We start from the raw sequence: 18,019 nt of genomic DNA, 5'->3' as shown, positions 1-18,019 counted from the left end.
AAAAACAGAAATATCAATTGAAAGACATTGCTCATTTTTAATTGGGTTATTTGTTTCTTTATTATGGAATTCTAAGAGTTCTTTATATATTCTGGTTATCAGTCCCTCATCCAGTGAGCAATTTGCAAATGTTTTCTCCTGTTCTATGGTTTGTTTGTTTTTTTTTTTCATTTTCATGATGGTTTCATAGAATGAAGTCCTTTTGTCTTAGCTTTTAAGATTTCCTTCTTTCATGCCAATGCATCTGTACTGCTTTAATTGTGATGAGATGCTAGACTGGGTGCTGAAGGCTATGACTTCACATGGCTTTGTCCCCATATCTTGACTTCTCTGTTCATTTTGTCAGCATAAAGGATGTTAAATTAGTACTGGCTGAGATTACCTCCTTAAACAGAAACATAAATCACACTTCCTCTGTTTGCATACCATCTACACTTGAATGAGCCTTGAACAGCTGGATGAGCCACAAGTCAACTGTGACTTGACTAGAAGCCCCTAGAGCAATGTCTACCCTCACTTAGAGTTATTTCAACTTTAACTGAAGGTCAAGGTTATCAATGCTTTTCAGTTTAAAGAAGAAACATCACTGTTAGTTCTCCTCTGAGTGATATCACCAGAGAATTTGTTTTTGTTATATTAAGAACTATTTAACTCTTCACATTTAGTCCCAAATAATCTAATCTGGAAAGGCTCAGTTTACTTTTCACGGACTTTAAATCAAGTATCTCCTTTGGAGTGGTGCAGAGGTACCAGAGAAAGCTTCATTATTTCCAGTTAATGTTCCATGACCATGCCTGTGTATTTTCCATCCTCTGATCTAAAACCTAAAGATATGAAATGACCTAATGGAAAATGCTAAACCCATAAATTTCCAAGCATGAATGTGACTTTGTAAACCTGAAATCCCTCGACAGACCTTTGTTTCCAATATGCAAGAGAGTTGTGGCATGCAAAGCCTGCTTTTAGTTGCAGGCAGTCTTTCAATTAGCAAATTGTAAGCTTGTGGGAGCTATTATAGGTCAAATGTTCTTAAATTTATTAATAAAACTGACTGGAAGCTCAGAACATTTAGGAGCCATTTACGGAACTTTCAGAGCTGTTGGATCTGCTGTGGACAAAGTTAGAGATACTAGTTTTACCACCATTATTTCCCAATTTCCTCTTTTAATACATTGAAACTTACTTAAAAACATGAAGTTGTATGCAAATAGCCAACCTCTGTGGGATGGTGACAATGCATATTGTCTCAGGTAGAATTTCCCAGAAGAGGTCCTGAGACAGAGATGACTCCCAGGGGGATTATTGGGTGAGCTCTCAGAAACCACTCCTGTAAGAGAATGAGGGACATGGGCTCACACTGTATTCTCAGCATCTGGGGTGTGCTGAAACTTAACACTAGTTATAGGATGGAGACCAAAAAGTGAGGTGGGGGCAGGTCTGATGGGGACACATACCTTGTGGGTAAAGGTTTCTACACTGTCTTCGAGTAAGAGGGGAATGCTGCTCTTAATAGGGAATGGTGGCCCACTTCAGAAGTTTGGGGAGTTAGGAGTTTCAAGATTGAAGGGCAAGCTAAAATCAACTCAGATGTCCTTGGCCGGAAGTTTCACCTTTTTTTGGAGGTCTGCTGTTCTCACAATTAGTCCTGAGCCTGGTAGTCACCTTTCTCTGTTTTCTCTGTCTAGCATTTGAGAGCCTTTTTGTATGCTTCAAGGAGATCCTCTTGTGTCCGCATTTGGCTCTCATTTGTCTGTAAATTGCTCTCAGGTTTTCACTATCTTTTCTAGAATATCAACCTATCTTTGTAATAGCTACTGAATTACATTGTTACTATTTTCTCCAAACTTTTGACACATCTAGTACTTTATACCAGCTCCCGGCATTTCTTTCGCCTGGTATAACCATTTCAATTTGCTACTGGTGAAAGTTTTAACAACCACAGTAAGTATTAGTTTCCTATGGCTGCCATAATAAAGTGAATGGCTTAGACAGAAATTTATTCTCTCATGGTTTTGGAAGCTGAAAGTCTGAAATCAAGGTATCAGTAGAACCATGCTTCTCCTGAAGACTCTAGGGGAGAAGTCTTCCTCCTCTTCCTATTTCTAGAAGTTCCGTGACATCTCTTAAGTTGTGGCTATGTGACTTCATGCTTGGCCTCCATCTTCATGTGCCTTCTTCCCTATTTGTCTCTCTCTGCATATTTCCCCTTTTTTCATAAGGATGACAATCATTGGACTTAAAGCAATCCTGAATCTAAGATGATTTTATCCTGAGATTCTTAACTAATATTTTCAAAGACTATTTCCTTTTTTAAAAAAGTTTTTTAATTTTTCAAGTTTTTATTTAAATTCTAGTTAATATACAGTGTAATATTAGTTGCAGGACTAGAAGTTAGTGATACATCATTTACATGTAACACCCAGTGCTCACCACAACAAATACCCTCCTTAATACCCATCACTTATTAAACCCATCCCCACTGCCCATCTCCCTTCCAGAAATCCTCAGTGTGTTCCCTATAGTTATGTGTCTCTTTTATGGTTTGCCTCCCTCTATTTTTTTCTTTTCTTTCCCCTATATTCATTTGTTTTGTTTCTTAAACTCCACATATGAATGAAATCATATTGTATTTGTCTTTCTCTGACTTATTTTACTTAGCATAATACAATCTAGCTCCATCCACATCATTGCAAATGGCAAGATTTCATTTTTTTTTGATAGATAATATTCCATTGTATATATATATACCATATCCTCTTTATCCATTCATTAGTCTATGAACATTTGGGCTCTTTCCATAATTTGGCTATTGTTGATTATGTTGCTATGAACATTGGGGTGCATGTGCCCCTTTGAATCAGTACTTTTGTATCCTTTGGGTAAAAACCGAGTAGTACAATTGCTGGGTTATAGGATAGTTCTATTTTTAACTTTTTGAGGAACCTCCATACTGTTCTCCAGAGTGGCTGCACAAGTTTTCATTCCCATCAATAGTACAGGAGGGTTTCCCTTCCTCCACATCCTCGCTGACACCTATTGTTAATTTTAGCCATTCTGACTGGAGTGAGGTGATATCTCATTGTAGTTTTGATTTGTATTTCCCTGATGATGAGCGATGTTGAGCATCTTTTCATGTGTCTGTTAGCCATCTGTATGTTTTCTTTGGAAAAATGTCTATTCATGTCTTCTTCCCATTTTTAAATTGGATTTTTGTTTTTTGGGTGTTGAGTTTAATACGTTCTTTATAGATTTTGGATATCAGCCTTCTATCAGATATGTCATTTGCAAATATTTTCTCCCACTCCACAGGCTGTCGTTTAGTTTTGTGGATTGTTTCCTCTGCTGGGCAGAAGGCTTTTATTTTGATGATGTCCCAATAGTTTATTTTTGCTTTTATTTCCCTTGCCTCAGGAGACATATCTAGTAAGAGGTTGCTATGGCTGATGTCAAAGAGGTGGCTGCCTGTGTTCTCCTCTAGTATTTTGATGGTTTTCTGTCACACATTTAAGTATTTAATCCATTTTGAATTTATTTTTGTGTATGGTATAATAAAGTCAAAGACCCTATTTCCAGATAAGGTCATCTTCTGCGGTTCTGGACGGACATGAATATGGATGGTGGGGGAGAACACTATTCAATCCACTGTAGATAGCCAGTTTTGCCAGGGACTACTTGTGCTCAGTTTACACTGATTAGAAGCTCCTCATTGCTAACCAGATGGCAAGCAATCCAGTTCCAAAACCCCATATTACCTTTGTCATCCCACTCCTGATACCAACCTCACAAGTTTCATTCTCCAGGAAACAGACCCTGAAACAGAGTTTAGCCCACAGAATATTAATTAGGGAATGCTCTTGGTACCTGTGGAAGGGAAGGAGAGGTCAAGCTGCAACAGCCTTAACCAATCCCACAGGAAGCTTTGGAGCTAACCTAAAATCCCCTGTCGTAGTCATCCTGGGTTGGGCCAAAACTGTTAGATGGTTATGTACCAACTTCTATTAGTCACTGGATATGCGCTACTCTGGGAAAGGCTTGACCTTGAATGAGGTGGCTCTTTGTAGCTGAAGTAATCTCTGGAGGGACTGGCAACCAAAGACTGTCTGCTGACATACTCCCAGCAGTGGGCAAGAAGTCCTTCCTTCAAGGAGATTTGGGTGGTATGTCATTGTGTCGACCACAATACCTGAGAGGTGAGGATAATAGGGTGAAAATGGAATTACAGTTCAGTGAACACCCTAGGCATATCCAGTTCTGAATCTCATGACATAGGACCCATTCTGGGCCCCACTATTTAATGAGTACAGCCTACCAGACCTTAGGAGTAGTTCAAAAGCTGAGCCAGGTTTAACACACAGCAAGAAAATCTCTGTGGAGTTAGAAAATGCAGTGGCTATCACTCTATGACTTGGGATATAGTTGTATAATTATGTTAGAGAACAAATAAACTGATATTCAGGAAAAGTTAATTGACTTTCCCAAAGTCATCTAGTTATGGAGGTGAATATGAACTTTAACATTTTTAGTCATTTTAAAAATTATTAAATATCCAAACACACATACAACTGTGGAAAATAATTTAATGAACACCCAGGAGTGCACAACCCAACTTTAAGAAGTCCTAACATTTGGTTGTATTTGCTTCAGATACTTAAAAAAAATCTTGGGGTGTCTGCCTGGGTGGCTCAGTTGGTTGAGTGTCTGACCTTGATTTCAGCTCAGGTCATGATCCCAGGATCATGGGACTGAGCCCCACATCAAGCTCCTTGCTTAAGCAGGGAGCCTGCTTAAGATTCTCTCTCTCTCTCTCTCTCTCTGTCCCTCTTCCTACCCCTCTCCCTGGCTTGCACTAGCACTCTCACTCTTTCTCAAAAAAAACAAAACAAAACAAAACAAAACAAAACAAAAACTTAACAGTTAAAGAAATCTTTTACATTTATTACTCTGACCCTAATTCTCCCTCTCCTTTTACAGAAAGAACTAATATGAATTTAGTGTTTATCATTCAGATGACTTTTTTGTCTTACACTATCTATAAATGTGTCCATAAATAATTAATAATATTATAAAGCATGTCTCAAGCTTTATGTAAGTGAATCATACCAAATTTATCATTCTGCAACTCACTTTGTTCATTCAAAATTATGTTTTTGAGATTTATTATGAGATTTAGCCATGTTGATACATGTAACTCTATTAATTTAAACTATTTTATAATATACTATTCAATGAAAATGCAATATATATATATGTATATTCTTTTATTATTGGACATTTGGATTGTTTCCAATTTTCACTTTTATGAACAATGCTGCAATGAAATTCTTGTTCGTGTCTCTTAGAGCACATGTGAACGAACCGGTGAGTATATATTTAGAAATGGAGTATTGGCTTTTGGGACATGTACATCAGGGCTGGGACCACGGTGAGACAAGCAAAGTACATGGAGCACAGTTTTCAGGAGGACTTCATTCTCAGGTGCTAACCTGCACTCATATGACCCTGAGAGTGCATGCCTCCTTCAATGTCGTGCCCTGGGCACCTGACTTGACTCATCCTGGTAGACCCCAAGAGCAAACATTGTGAGCTTTCATAAATATCACCAAGTTGCTCCTCCATATGTTCGAACCAATTTACTTTCTCATTGGCAACTTGTGAGAGTCCCATTTATATCACATTCTTGTTAAATTTGATGTCAGACTTTAAAATTTTTTGCTACTCTGATGGATGTGATCCAGTTTGTTAGTTTAATTTACATTTTGTTTATTACTAGTAAATTTGAGCACATCTCCTAAGTTTATTAACCGTTCAGATTCCTTTTTTTATGGCTTGCCTTTTCGTATTGTCTGCCTGTTTTTCTATTGTATTACTTATATTTTTCTTACTGGTTTATAAGTGTTCTTATGTTCTGGATCCTAATTCTTTACATTCTATGGGTTGCAGATATTTTCTCCTAGTCTGTCCTTAGTCTTTTATTGTGTCTTTTGTCATACAAAAGTTTTACATTTTATTATATTCAAAAGTATTTATTGTTACATCTGTTGATTGTATTTTTCTCTTCCCCACCCCTGAACCTGGTGTTATAAAAGGTATCTTTATAAATTTTACTCTGAAATCAACAGTTTTACTTTTTACATTTGTTTTTAGTACACTTGAAATGTATTTTTGTGTATGATATAAAGTTTCTACATGAATAACCAATTTTCATAAAGATAATCACTGAAAATGTTTGAAAAGTATTCCTAATTTTTGACTCAGAAATTATATGATTAAGATTTATCCCAGGGGCACCTGGGTGGCTCAGTCATTTAAGCATCCGACTTCGGCTCAGGTCATGATCTTGCGGTTCATGAGTTAGAGCCCCACTGTGCTGACAGAGCCTGGAATCTTCTTCGTATTCTATGTTTCCCTCTCTCGCTGCACCTCCCTGACTCATACTCTGTCTCTGTCTCTCTCAAAAATAAATAAAACATTTTTAAAAATTTAAAAGATTTATCCCAAAGAAAGGAAAAGAGGTGTATGCAGAGTTACTGGAATGAAGATCACATCATTGCTTATTATATGGAAGAATTGCAGATAATCCAAATATTTAACAGTGGAAGAATGGGTAAAATGAATTTGATTATTGTTATATAATGCTATATAGTTATAAAAATAACACTTTTGAAGAAAATTAAATGACATGGCAATAAACTAATGATAGAGTTTCATGTGGAAAAGGCCAGTTAAAGCCGTGTATATGTAGGGAATGAATAAATCATGGGGAAGGAAGGTACAGCATAGGGAATACAGTTAATGGTATTGTAATAATGTTGTATGGTGACAAGTGGTAACTACACTTGTGGTGAGGGTGAGCATAGAATAAAGTATAGACTTGTGAAATCACTATTTGTACACCTGAAAATAATGTAGCATTGTATGTCAACTAGACCTCAATTAAAAAAACCCAGTGTACATGATTTAATCTTATTTTGAAAAGAAAAAATATATATACACACAAGATAAGCTGAAAAGTTATTTATTGAACTATTAACAGTTGTTGTCTCTGGGTCATGAAATTATGGGTGGGTGATTTTATTTTATTTACTTCTCTTTTCACAACTATGTTTTCTATATATTATATATTTTACTTTTATATTTATATATTTTTATATTTATATATTTTACTTAATATATTTTACTTTTTAATAAAAAATTGGAAGTTATTTAAAAATAATCATTTCAAGGATTAAGGTTAACAGAGTACTCTTATCTGATTAATAAGGAACAAGTAGACTTTGTTATCTGTAATGTGGTTACAGTGATTGAAAACCCAGAATCTTAATGACAGGACTGAAGTCAAGCATCCTGCCCACAGTCCTCCATACTTGTATGACCACATGTCCTGATTTGGGGTTCAGAAAGCATAATTACATTACACCCTACATTATGGGTGCAGAGGTTGTTGAAACCATATAGACTTTCAAGGCAATATCATAACCATTTTTAATCAGGATTTATTTTTATACAAGTAGAGGTCAAAATTGTGGTTCAACAACTAAAATTTCATGAGATAAGTGTAGGCATTCTGGCAGTTATGAAAGACGCCATCTTCTTTGAGAAGAGACAGGAAGTTTCTTACCACATAGGGATGTCATATATGATTTGAAGACAGTTGCTCTTGAAATTGTGCAGTAAGTAGAAAGTCCAAAATTTCTCCCAACCCCCAGCAAGACACATATGCAGGATGTTTTGTGCAAAAGAAAAAAAAAGAAAGAAAATAAAAGAAAAAGAAAGAAAAAATCCTGAAAAGTTAAAGCTAGAACTATAATTTTTTATATTTTGAAAATTTTAAAAATCATTAAAAGTAGTAAGATTAATTTAATAGATACATTGTACCCAGAAGTGTGCTAGTCAAGATTAACAACTGACTCTCCAGAAGAATAAAAAACTTCTGCTTTGTACCATTTGCTGATTTCTGTGATGTAAATACTTCCCCTGTGGCCAATTCAAGCCATCGTGGTGACATCCTTGAAAAGGGAGTTGGGGAGAGATGCACAAAATTCACTCTCCCTGTGTGATCCAGATCCAGCACACCACTGATTGTACCCCAATAGCCATAATTACAAATATTAACAATTTTTTCATGACATTTTCCACAAAGGAAATAAAACATTATGAACAATGTTGAAGTCCTCCTTGTTTGTCTTCACAGATCCACCTCCTTGTCTTCCTTCCCCAGAGACACCACTATGAAGAATCTGGTATGTATTCTTGCAGACTGCATTTTCATACCTTTATTACAATATATATGTAGTCAAAGCAATAATTATGCTTTTCATATTTTGAATTTTACCTACTACTATCATATTATACATATTCTTCATCTTCCTTTTCTCTCACATTATGTTTATGAAGTTTATTCACATTGTTACGTATAGAGGTGGTTCATTTTTTATAACTGCTGATTGTGCTCAATTATTTGAAAATACCACAACTTATTTATCCATCCTCTTATTAATAGACTTTTAAGTTGCTTTCAAATTTTGGTAATACAAGTGATGTTGTAACTGCTCTAGATATATCTCAGTATGTAAAGTTACAATGCTCAGAATTAAAACAAATGAATTGTAGGTGATGGTAATTTTCTACATTAGTAATATTGACAAATACTACAAATTATTCCCTGTTGTTGTACCAATTCATACTCCAGGTAGAAATATATGAGTATTTCTTATTTTCATGTTGAAAATATTTCATATTTTCATATATGAGTATTTCTTATTTTCATATTGCCAATTTAGAGTATCACAGGGATTTTTAAATGTCATCAACCTTAGGGTATGAAAAAGAACTTGGTTCTAACTGGCACTTCATGGATTACTAGTTAGTTTGAACATTGTATTAGGGTGAAGGCTAAGCTACTGTAACACATAGGCCACACAGATATAGTAGTTTTTAAAAAGGACATTTCTCTCTTGTATAACAATCTTATGTTGGGTAGTCCAGGCTGGTAAGGTGGCTTGACTCCACAGTTATTCAAGGATCTTTCCTTTTGTTACACTACTATCCTGTAGGTCATCATCCTTGTCTTCATGGTTACAGTTAGCTTGTTGCCACATACCAACTTTTGGGAAAAGATTAGAGAATTTTTGGAAAAACATTGTTCATAGGCAAATAAGGCAGAAGCTGCACACATCCCTTCCACTCACATTCCACTGGCCCTACTTAGTTTTATAGAGGCGTAGGTACATCCTTAGCAGGATGCTGGGAAATGTAGTCCTTCGCTGGACAACCATGTGTCCAGGAAGAAGGGAAGAAGGTAGGAACTAACATTCCTTCTTAAGCAGGTGTTTGTTGACCTTTTGGGCTTTATCTTCTATGACTCAACTGGCAATACATTTTGTCCATTTTAATTTTGTTTGCTTTTTCTTATTGATTTATAGGAATTCTTTATATGTGGTAGTTTGCTTACTTACAATAAATTTGATCACCTAAAATGTATCAGTACACATATATCAATAAAGGAATTTTAAAATATTCTAGTGTACATTTAAAGGAATTACTTGTTATTTAAACTAGTCATATCACATTCTTTTGATAAATTAAGATTTCCTTTATAAAGTAAATAATTCCCACTCAACCCAATTTTCTTTTTTCTGGAAATATGAAATCTCACCTACTCTGTTTAAAATGAGATGAGGCACTTGGGTGGTTAAGTAGGTTAAGCATCCAACTTCAGCTCAGCTCACAATCTCATGGTTCATGGGTTTGAGCCCCATGTTGGGCTCTGCTCTGACAGTGTGGAACATGCTTGGGATTCTCTCCCTCTACCTCTATCTCTGCCTTTCCCCCCTCCTCAAAATAAATACATAAAGTTAAAAAATAAAATGAAAGGCTCCTGGGTGGCTCAGTTAAGCGTCCAACTTGGGCTCAGGTCATGATCTCATGGTTTGTGGGTTTGAGCCTGGCATCATGCTCTGTGCTGACAGCTCAGAGCCTGGAGCCTGCTTTGGATTCTGTGTGCATGTCTTTCTCTGCCCCTCCCCTGTTTGCGCTCTTTCTCTCAATAAATAAATAAACATTTTAAAAATTAAAAATTAATAAATAAAATGAAATGGACCTACAATACTCCATTGACTTCTAAACATCATTGTTTTATGGTAAGTTTTTTAGGTTAACATAAGTTCTCAAAGCTAACACTTAGAAACTTTGTAGTTTCTTAGATTCTGGTGAAATTACTGAACCTATAAGAAAATCTGACAACCTGTATGATGTTGTGGTAATTTTCTTAACCACACTGAGTTTCCATTATCTCAATTGTAAAGATGATATGATTTGCTCTGCCTACTATATGAGATTGTTTTAAGGATTAAGGAAGATAATATAGGGAAATGCTCTATAGAATGCAGAATTTATATAATTGTTAGGAATTAGAATTATGAATAGGATTTAAGTAACATGCATTAGATTTCATTTGAAGTCTCATAAATCTTGTTTTCAGTTCCACCAACATACTCTATATATTATCTACACACATATTCCATACTCCATTATCAGGACCTGACTTTTGACAGTCACTACCATCTCTGGGTTGAGTGTAGGTGTAGGGTGGAAAGACAGCCATGTGGTTGAGCACATCTATGTAGGATAAGACTCTTCTGAGAATTGGTTTTATTCAGGACTGTTGCTTTCCTAATGACAACCTAGGAGACACTTTCCAGACTGTTTTCAAACAGTTTTCAGCTAAACCTCATCATGTCAAGTTGTGCCTTGGAGTTTCTATTACTGATTCAGGCCAACCCAGCTTGTCATTCGTCACTGTTTTCACTAGGAAAAATTCTCAGTTTCCTGGAATTTTGCATCCAGCCTGTCACACACAATTAAACCCCATTACAGTTACATGGGAGACATATAAATGACATCTCCCCCTCTTAACCTGATCCATCAGCTCCTCTCCCCAGTATCTCTGTGCTAGCACAGCCCTGCATGGCAGTCCTTTGGTGTGGCCAAGGAAAAAGAGGGCTAATGGGGACAGAGGGGGAAAGAATGCTCTGGAATGTGATTTTTGCTTTATTAGTAATAAACTGATTTTTAAAATTTAGAAAGAAGAATTCTATCAATGCATTAAGAAGTGAGTATATAGAAGTATCATTATTTTATTGATATACTTGAAGTTTGTTTTATTTCTTTTTCTTTTTTTTTTAATTTATTTTTTTAAAGTCGGCTCCAAGCCCAGCATGGAGCCCATTGTGGGGCTGGAACTTACAACCTTGAGATCAAGACCTGAGCTGAGGCCAAGAGTCAGATGCTTAACAGACTGAGCCACACATGCACCCCTTGAATTTTGTTTTAAAAGTGAGAACAACAGTGTTCTTGTGACAAAATGCAGGACAATTATTTTAATGCTGTGTAGCTTACACCTGCAGATGATAGGTATGCCTAACGGGAAAGACCATCCTGTCTTCTGAGCAAACATGTCCCTAAACTTTTTATTTGCTGCAGTAAAATTAGACTATAATTATGAGGTACTGAAGTAAGGCATATTTCATAGAGATAACATATAATATTAAATTAAAATATATATACCTGTTTGCTCAGTGGATACCAAAGATAGATAATATACCTGCCTATGTACATCATGTGAGGAATTTTCTATAAAAAGTTAACAACAAAATCATTATTTTTTTTTATTAGAAACTCTCATTTCTTGGTGCCTGACTATGTTCTAAACACTGTGCTGAGCACATTTTACATGGTCTCATGTCACCACTATTACATTATTGTTTCTAACTAAAAATATACTCAAGGAATCCCAAGGTTTAGAGGGTCATCTGATTTGACCTATACCATTTGACTTACAGCAGCTTTTCCATTAATGTGATCCACTTCACTTCATGGCACCTAGTAATCACTTATTTCTACTTCTGTCTTTTTGGGGGTAGGATAAGGGCATCAACAGATTAACTAAACTAAGAGCTTGGATAATAGGTATTAGAGATAGAAGGGACCTTGTGAAGCCCAAGCCAGCCTTCTGCCTTTAGATGATTATGCACAGGAGGGCAGGAGAGGTTTATCACCTTCTCAATGCCAGACAGCTAGAAAATAGCAGATGGAAACCATAGTCCAGATCTTCTATTAAGATCCTGTCTCCAAGATCTCCCTCTCCTAACTGACTTTTTTTGTGAGAGCAAGAGTCAGTGTGTGTTGATATATGGCACATTTGTGCCATTGGTTCTTCTTGACCAGTTGCACTTTCAAAATCATAGAAAGAAGAGGTGAGAGTAGAACATGCTTTTAGGAAAAGAAGCTAAGGCTAAAATCTATAGCTCTACCCCAAGGAATAAGATCATAACCTTATCCCAGCCCAAGCTGTAACAACATTCTACCGAGATGATGAAACAAACATGTCTTCCTCCTGCTTCACCTCTTCTACTTAAGCATGTCTGTTCCATCCCTCCCATCTGCTGACATTCCAAACATCAGGGCAGCCTGAGGATGCAGTACAGGAATAAAAAGGGAAGGTGCTAAGAGGAACTTTCTGCCAATCTCAAGTGGCTTTTAAAAATGCATAAATGGTAATTAGCATAAACAGAGCTCATTTTAGTATGTGTTTGTGTGCATGTGTGTGTGTGTGTGTGTGTATTGGAGAGGGAACACTCTTCCTGATGACTATGCCTGAATGCTGGTCTTTCCTGACCTACTGATGAGATTTCCTGCATGGCAAAGAAATAGCCTCTCACTCCATGAAAAGAGACAGTCCCAGAGAAATCTCTGGAAAGACAGATCTAAACAAACATAGACAAGACATTGATTTAATGCAGATGCTGACACTACCAGGAAAATGAGAAGAAAAGGGAATATTTGGGAAGAAGCTGAAGCATCTCTTAGAAAGGAAAGCAAAGGAATACATTAAAAGACCAAGAATTGGCAGCAAGGAAATTACCTTGTGACATTCATAAACATTCAACCAGAACACGTAAAGAAGTGATTCTGGGAGCAATAGAAAACCTGGAGCTGTAACAGAGGATAAGGAATCCAATCAAAACATGAAGCTAGGGATGCCTGGGTGACTTAGTCTGTTAAGTGTCCAACTCTTGATTTTGGCTCAGGTCATGATATCACGGTCATGGGATGGAGTCCCTCATTGGCTCCGTTGGGCACAGAGCCTGCTTGAGACTTCTCTTTCTCTTCCTCTTCCTCTGTCCCTCCCCCATTTGCACTCTTGCTCCCCCTCTCTCTCAAAAAACAAAACAAAACAAACAAACAAAGCCATGAAGCTTGTTCACATCCAAGCTGTGAAACTATTATCTCCTTGGTAAGGAGGGATTGAGGCTCAAACTGCACTCACCCTAGCATGATTTATTTACAGATAAATTATATATCTATAATTAAGCACATGGATTTAACTGAAATGCTTAGCCACAATATTACACATACCATGTTTGTTAAATTATACTTAAATGACCTCTTTCTGTTTAAAGTACCATTAGGGAGCTGGGTAGTGGGGTGGAGTGGGGAAAAGAGGAGGAAGGGATGGAGAACTCCAAGAATAAGCTATATTTTGCAGAGCAAAAGACTATCGTAGGTTGGGGCTCTCTGTACCTTTACCTACTTGCTGGAGAAGAGGGCATGTTGGAGTTAATATCCTCACATGGAAGGTCCATCAGCAGATTTGAGGCTGTGCTGGTGGACTGAGTCAGTGAGTGAGTCAAATCCCTGCTCCACCCAGGAGCAAAATGACAATAGAGTCTTTCAGGGCATAGGTGTGAGTCATGTTTGAGCATCAAACCCTGCAATGCAACACCATGACATCACCTCTATAGCCTACTATTTGGCCCACAGAACAGCTGTGGAAGCAGTGATTGAATCTGAATCAAATTCAACTCTATTAAGTTAACCTTTGCAAGGTCAACATCTGCTACTTGCTCTTTAGCCAGCAAGCAATCTAGAAAATGAGTGTAGATGACTTGGTTAATGAGGCTTCAATAATAGAAATCTGGGTACTGATTAAATTTTGTGCAGCATGTCTTTGTGGATGCTAGTGTATCTTGCTGGGTTTCTTAGAGTTGGTCAATTATATCTCAAAAATTATAACAGCAAATGCTCTTTTAAAAAGTATCCTATAGACAATTAGCATGAAATATATATATATATATATGAAAAACTTTATGTGTATATATACACATGTATCTATATATGCATATACATACATATACATATTATAAGTTTCTGAATGCTTTTGTATTTGTATATATGTATATATAGGCATACATGTTCGCTACAGCATTTTTTATTGCAACAATAAATCCAGCAATAAATGCCCAACAATAGGATATTTTTAATTAGATTATGGCCCATACATACTGTGTAATGTTATGGAGCTCTTGAAAAGAAACAAGTGTATTAACACACATGATTATTACAACCTATTATGAAAGAGAGTGATGTGATAGAAGAATTATGTAATAGGGTCCCATTTATGTAAAAAAAGGATATATATTAATTAAGGCTTAGACAGTCTCTGAAAAACTGGGAGAAAATAACTATTAACTGGGTTAGGCTCTGGAGAAGGATTTGAGGATGGGTGAAGGTAGAGAGGTGGGAGGGAGAATCTGTTTGTTAAGATGATTTTTTTTTAATGTGTCTTCTAAAATACAGCAAACATTAAATAAAGTCACAATAATTGCACCCAATATCCAGAGGTCAAACTACCATTATGAAGATACTGGCTGCTGAACATATACTATAAAAGTGGTGTCAAGTGTCCATGAACAAGGATTCAAGTGACCCCAAAGCAATTTCATTGTTAATATTTTATTCTGCCATGCCTTCTCTTTAGCGCCATTTTCAAGGAATTGGGGCATTCTCTTTGTAGATATTTTCTTTCTCAATTACCCAATCATTGATCTAATAACAAAAGGAAGCTATTAGAGACTCTATGTGCCAGATATTACTCATCCTTGATAAATTGATGCTCAAGGGAATATGAAAAAAAGGCACATCAACAAAAATAGAATATAATTCACATTGATTAAATCAATATGTGCCAAACAGTTCATTTTGTGGGACAGTAAAAATAGCAACATATATTAAGAAATCTAACAAGTGAACATAGGAGATTATGGCCCTCCTAGGATTCAATTATTCAATGGGCTTTTCTTGATTATTTATTTTGCATTAGGCATTATGCTGAGGGTGAGTAGTGGAACAGTATGGTGAAAGAAAGAGAGAAGTTAAAATAGTAATTAAAATGCATTGGAATAAGAGGTAAAGTGAAGGTCAAGAGGAAAGCACATTTAAGCAAGTACAGAATGGCATATAAACATGAAAGAATGAGATATTGAAGGGAAGCAAGAATACTGCTCTTCTTGGATGTGGAGGATACATATCCCAAACTGTCTATTCAACATGTCTAGTTAGATATCTAATAAGCATCTCAAATTTAATACACCCCAAGTTGAGCTTCTTATTCCTCCACTCTCTACTTTCCACCAGCTCCTCCCATGGTCTTCCTTTTTGTAGTTTATGGCAACCACATCCTTCAGTTGCTCAAACCAAATGCCTAGAAGTTACTATTGAATACCCTCCATACTCCATTTACAAGGTTTCAGAAAATCTTTCTGGATCCCCTGAAAGGATCCAGACCTGATCATGTCTCACTAGCTCTATTGCTTCCATCCTGGTCCAAGGCACCATCACCTCTGGCAGGGTTGCCTCACTTCAATCTATTATCTACATAGCAGAGTGATCTGTTTCTACAGTAAGACAGATCATGTACTTGTCCAGATCAAACCCACCTTGACTCTCATTTCACCTAAAGAAAAAGCTAAAGTCCTCCCTGCGGTTGGTCAAGGTCCTGAATTATTGGACACTTTTTCTCTCCTCATTCTGCTTCCCTTCCCTCTACTTCCTCTTCTTGCCCCCTCCTCTCCACCCACAGGCATCTAGCTCTTCCTCCAGCCTCTCCCAGGCACACTTGTTCTACACCCTCCACTTTTTATTCAATAAACCTTCTCAGTAAGTCTTCTTAATACCCCTATATAGATTGCAATCTCTTCTTTTTTATTTTTCATATCACATATAAGTATCAAACACATTCTATATTCTATGTATTTATTTTGTTTATTATCTGCCATCTAGAACCCATCTCCAGAGTATAAGTTCCAGAAAGATATAGATTTTTGTCTGTTTCTGTTCACTGCTGTATCCTCAGAACCTAAAATAACAATAAGAATATTATAGACATTCAGTAAATATTTACAAAATTCATTAACGAATGAGTGGGGTCTGAATGAGGTATAAAATGATCAAAGTTGAGCTTGAGGGAATACACAAGGGCCCAGATCTTGAAGGTGCCATAGAGAGGTGGTTATACCATTTGTGTGTGTGTTGTGTGTGTTGTGTGTGTTTATGATATGCAATTATATATACAGCACAAAGAACACAACAGGTGGGGGAAAGACAGGAAAAAATGTTTAAAAGTTTTTACAATGGTATTTGTCAGTAAGTATGAAGAAAATGAGACAGATTCCAGAAATAGTTTTAAGTATAATTCATGAGATATAATAGCTAAATTAATGTGGAAGGTGAAGCAGAAGGAAGACCCAAAGGTAGCTCTGAGTTCCTAGTCTGGGTGTTTGGGCGCTTAAGTGCCACTAAATTAAGTGTGAATATATGACCTGCAAGGGAGGTAATAAAAACCAATAGTGGTATCTTCCAGGAGGAAAAACAACCTGGCTGACTTCTGGGCTTTATAATCAATCTCATGCTATGAGTGAGTTTTCACATAGTACATGAGTGATTTCCTGCAGCAGATGGTGAACTGTCCTTTCATTTCGTGACCACATAGTCCCCAATATGAACAGGAATCTAAGGCTGGAAATGTGGGGAGATTAAAAATAAGCAATTCATACTTAGATTGGAGACACTTGAAACTTATTAGATAATACTACAAAGTTTTATGACAGAGTGTGCTAAGGCGGCAAAGAAATCTAATGGCCACAAAAACAATTCTTATCCCGCTAAACAGAAGAAAAGAGGAGAAGTAAATAATAGATAAGGGGATGCTGATGTAACAGTTGTTAACGTTGTATAACATGATGGAGTATGGATCACAACATGTAGGCTGGATTTGTTTTGTAAAAGCGTCTTAGGACATGCTTTTAACACAGATGAAATTTATTTGCATACTAAACGTGTAAGCCTATTCTTAGCATATTCATGTAAACACATTCTTCTGCAAAGAAACACACTCCTCTCATTTTTCTTGAGCCATATGATCCTCTCAATCTAGCTTTCATTTTCTAACTTTTGATAAAGACACAAACCTAAGAAATGCTTCATTTTTCTCTTCACTTCATTATAAGAAAAATTTCGGTGTAATAAAAGCAAGAGGCAGGTGCAATGATCAGCGGCCCCTATCAGCTGGCCTCCATGGTGGGTGAGCAGTCCTGACGGGTGTGCTCCTGGGAATGTCAGTCCGACAGCTGCCGAGAGGAGACAGAAATCCAGGTTTTCAGAAGAAATGTCCTTTTAAAAAAGGTTAGCAAGCAGGTAAAAAAATGTTAAAGCAACATGTGGGTCGAAGCATACACAAAATCTGAACACATCTGCTGGCTTGAGTACAAGTTTGAGCTCTGCTTTAGAGTTTCAAAATTCTTTAAGGCACATTCTCTTGCTTAACTTCTTAACAATCCAGTGAGACACGATTGCTTACATTTTCCTTCTCTGGTATGGTAGTGACCTGAGACGACAAGAGGCTTACCCACATTACCTAAACCCAAGCCATCTCAAGGCTAAACTTCTCAATCTAAATCTTAGGCTCTGTCTTCTATTGAATTTTGTTGTTTTAAATGTTCAGAAGATTGAAACAGACTTTGGATTCTGCCTTCTTTTTCCTTCCAAGTTCTACAAATTATTTGAGACCAAAGAAAATATACAAAAATAAATTGTATATGTGTAATTTTATTGAACTTGCCTTATGGATTATAAGAAAAAAATAGAGTAATGATGAACATTGTAGCAAAGTTTACTGTTTTTC

General features: G+C 36.6%; 1 protein-coding gene across 15 annotated transcripts in view; it reads left to right on the top strand.

Annotated features, from left to right (window-relative positions):
* PSD3 (pleckstrin and Sec7 domain containing 3) overlaps positions 1 to 18,019 on the top strand; it is a 796,422-nt gene that overhangs the window by 73,581 nt on the left and 704,822 nt on the right. For all 15 annotated transcript variants that reach the window (XR_006707649.1, XM_045458150.1, XM_045458143.1 and 12 more), the window contains one exon: positions 8,192 to 8,240. The gene's annotated coding sequence lies outside the window, so the exon portion shown is untranslated. The remainder of the gene's footprint in view (positions 1 to 8,191; positions 8,241 to 18,019) is intronic.

Source organism: Leopardus geoffroyi, chromosome B1 (genome assembly GCF_018350155.1).
Source record: "Leopardus geoffroyi isolate Oge1 chromosome B1, O.geoffroyi_Oge1_pat1.0, whole genome shotgun sequence".
Lineage (NCBI taxonomy): Eukaryota > Metazoa > Chordata > Mammalia > Carnivora > Felidae > Leopardus > Leopardus geoffroyi.
Note: the sequence above shows the minus strand (reverse complement) of the source record. Positions and strands in the feature narration are given on the sequence as shown.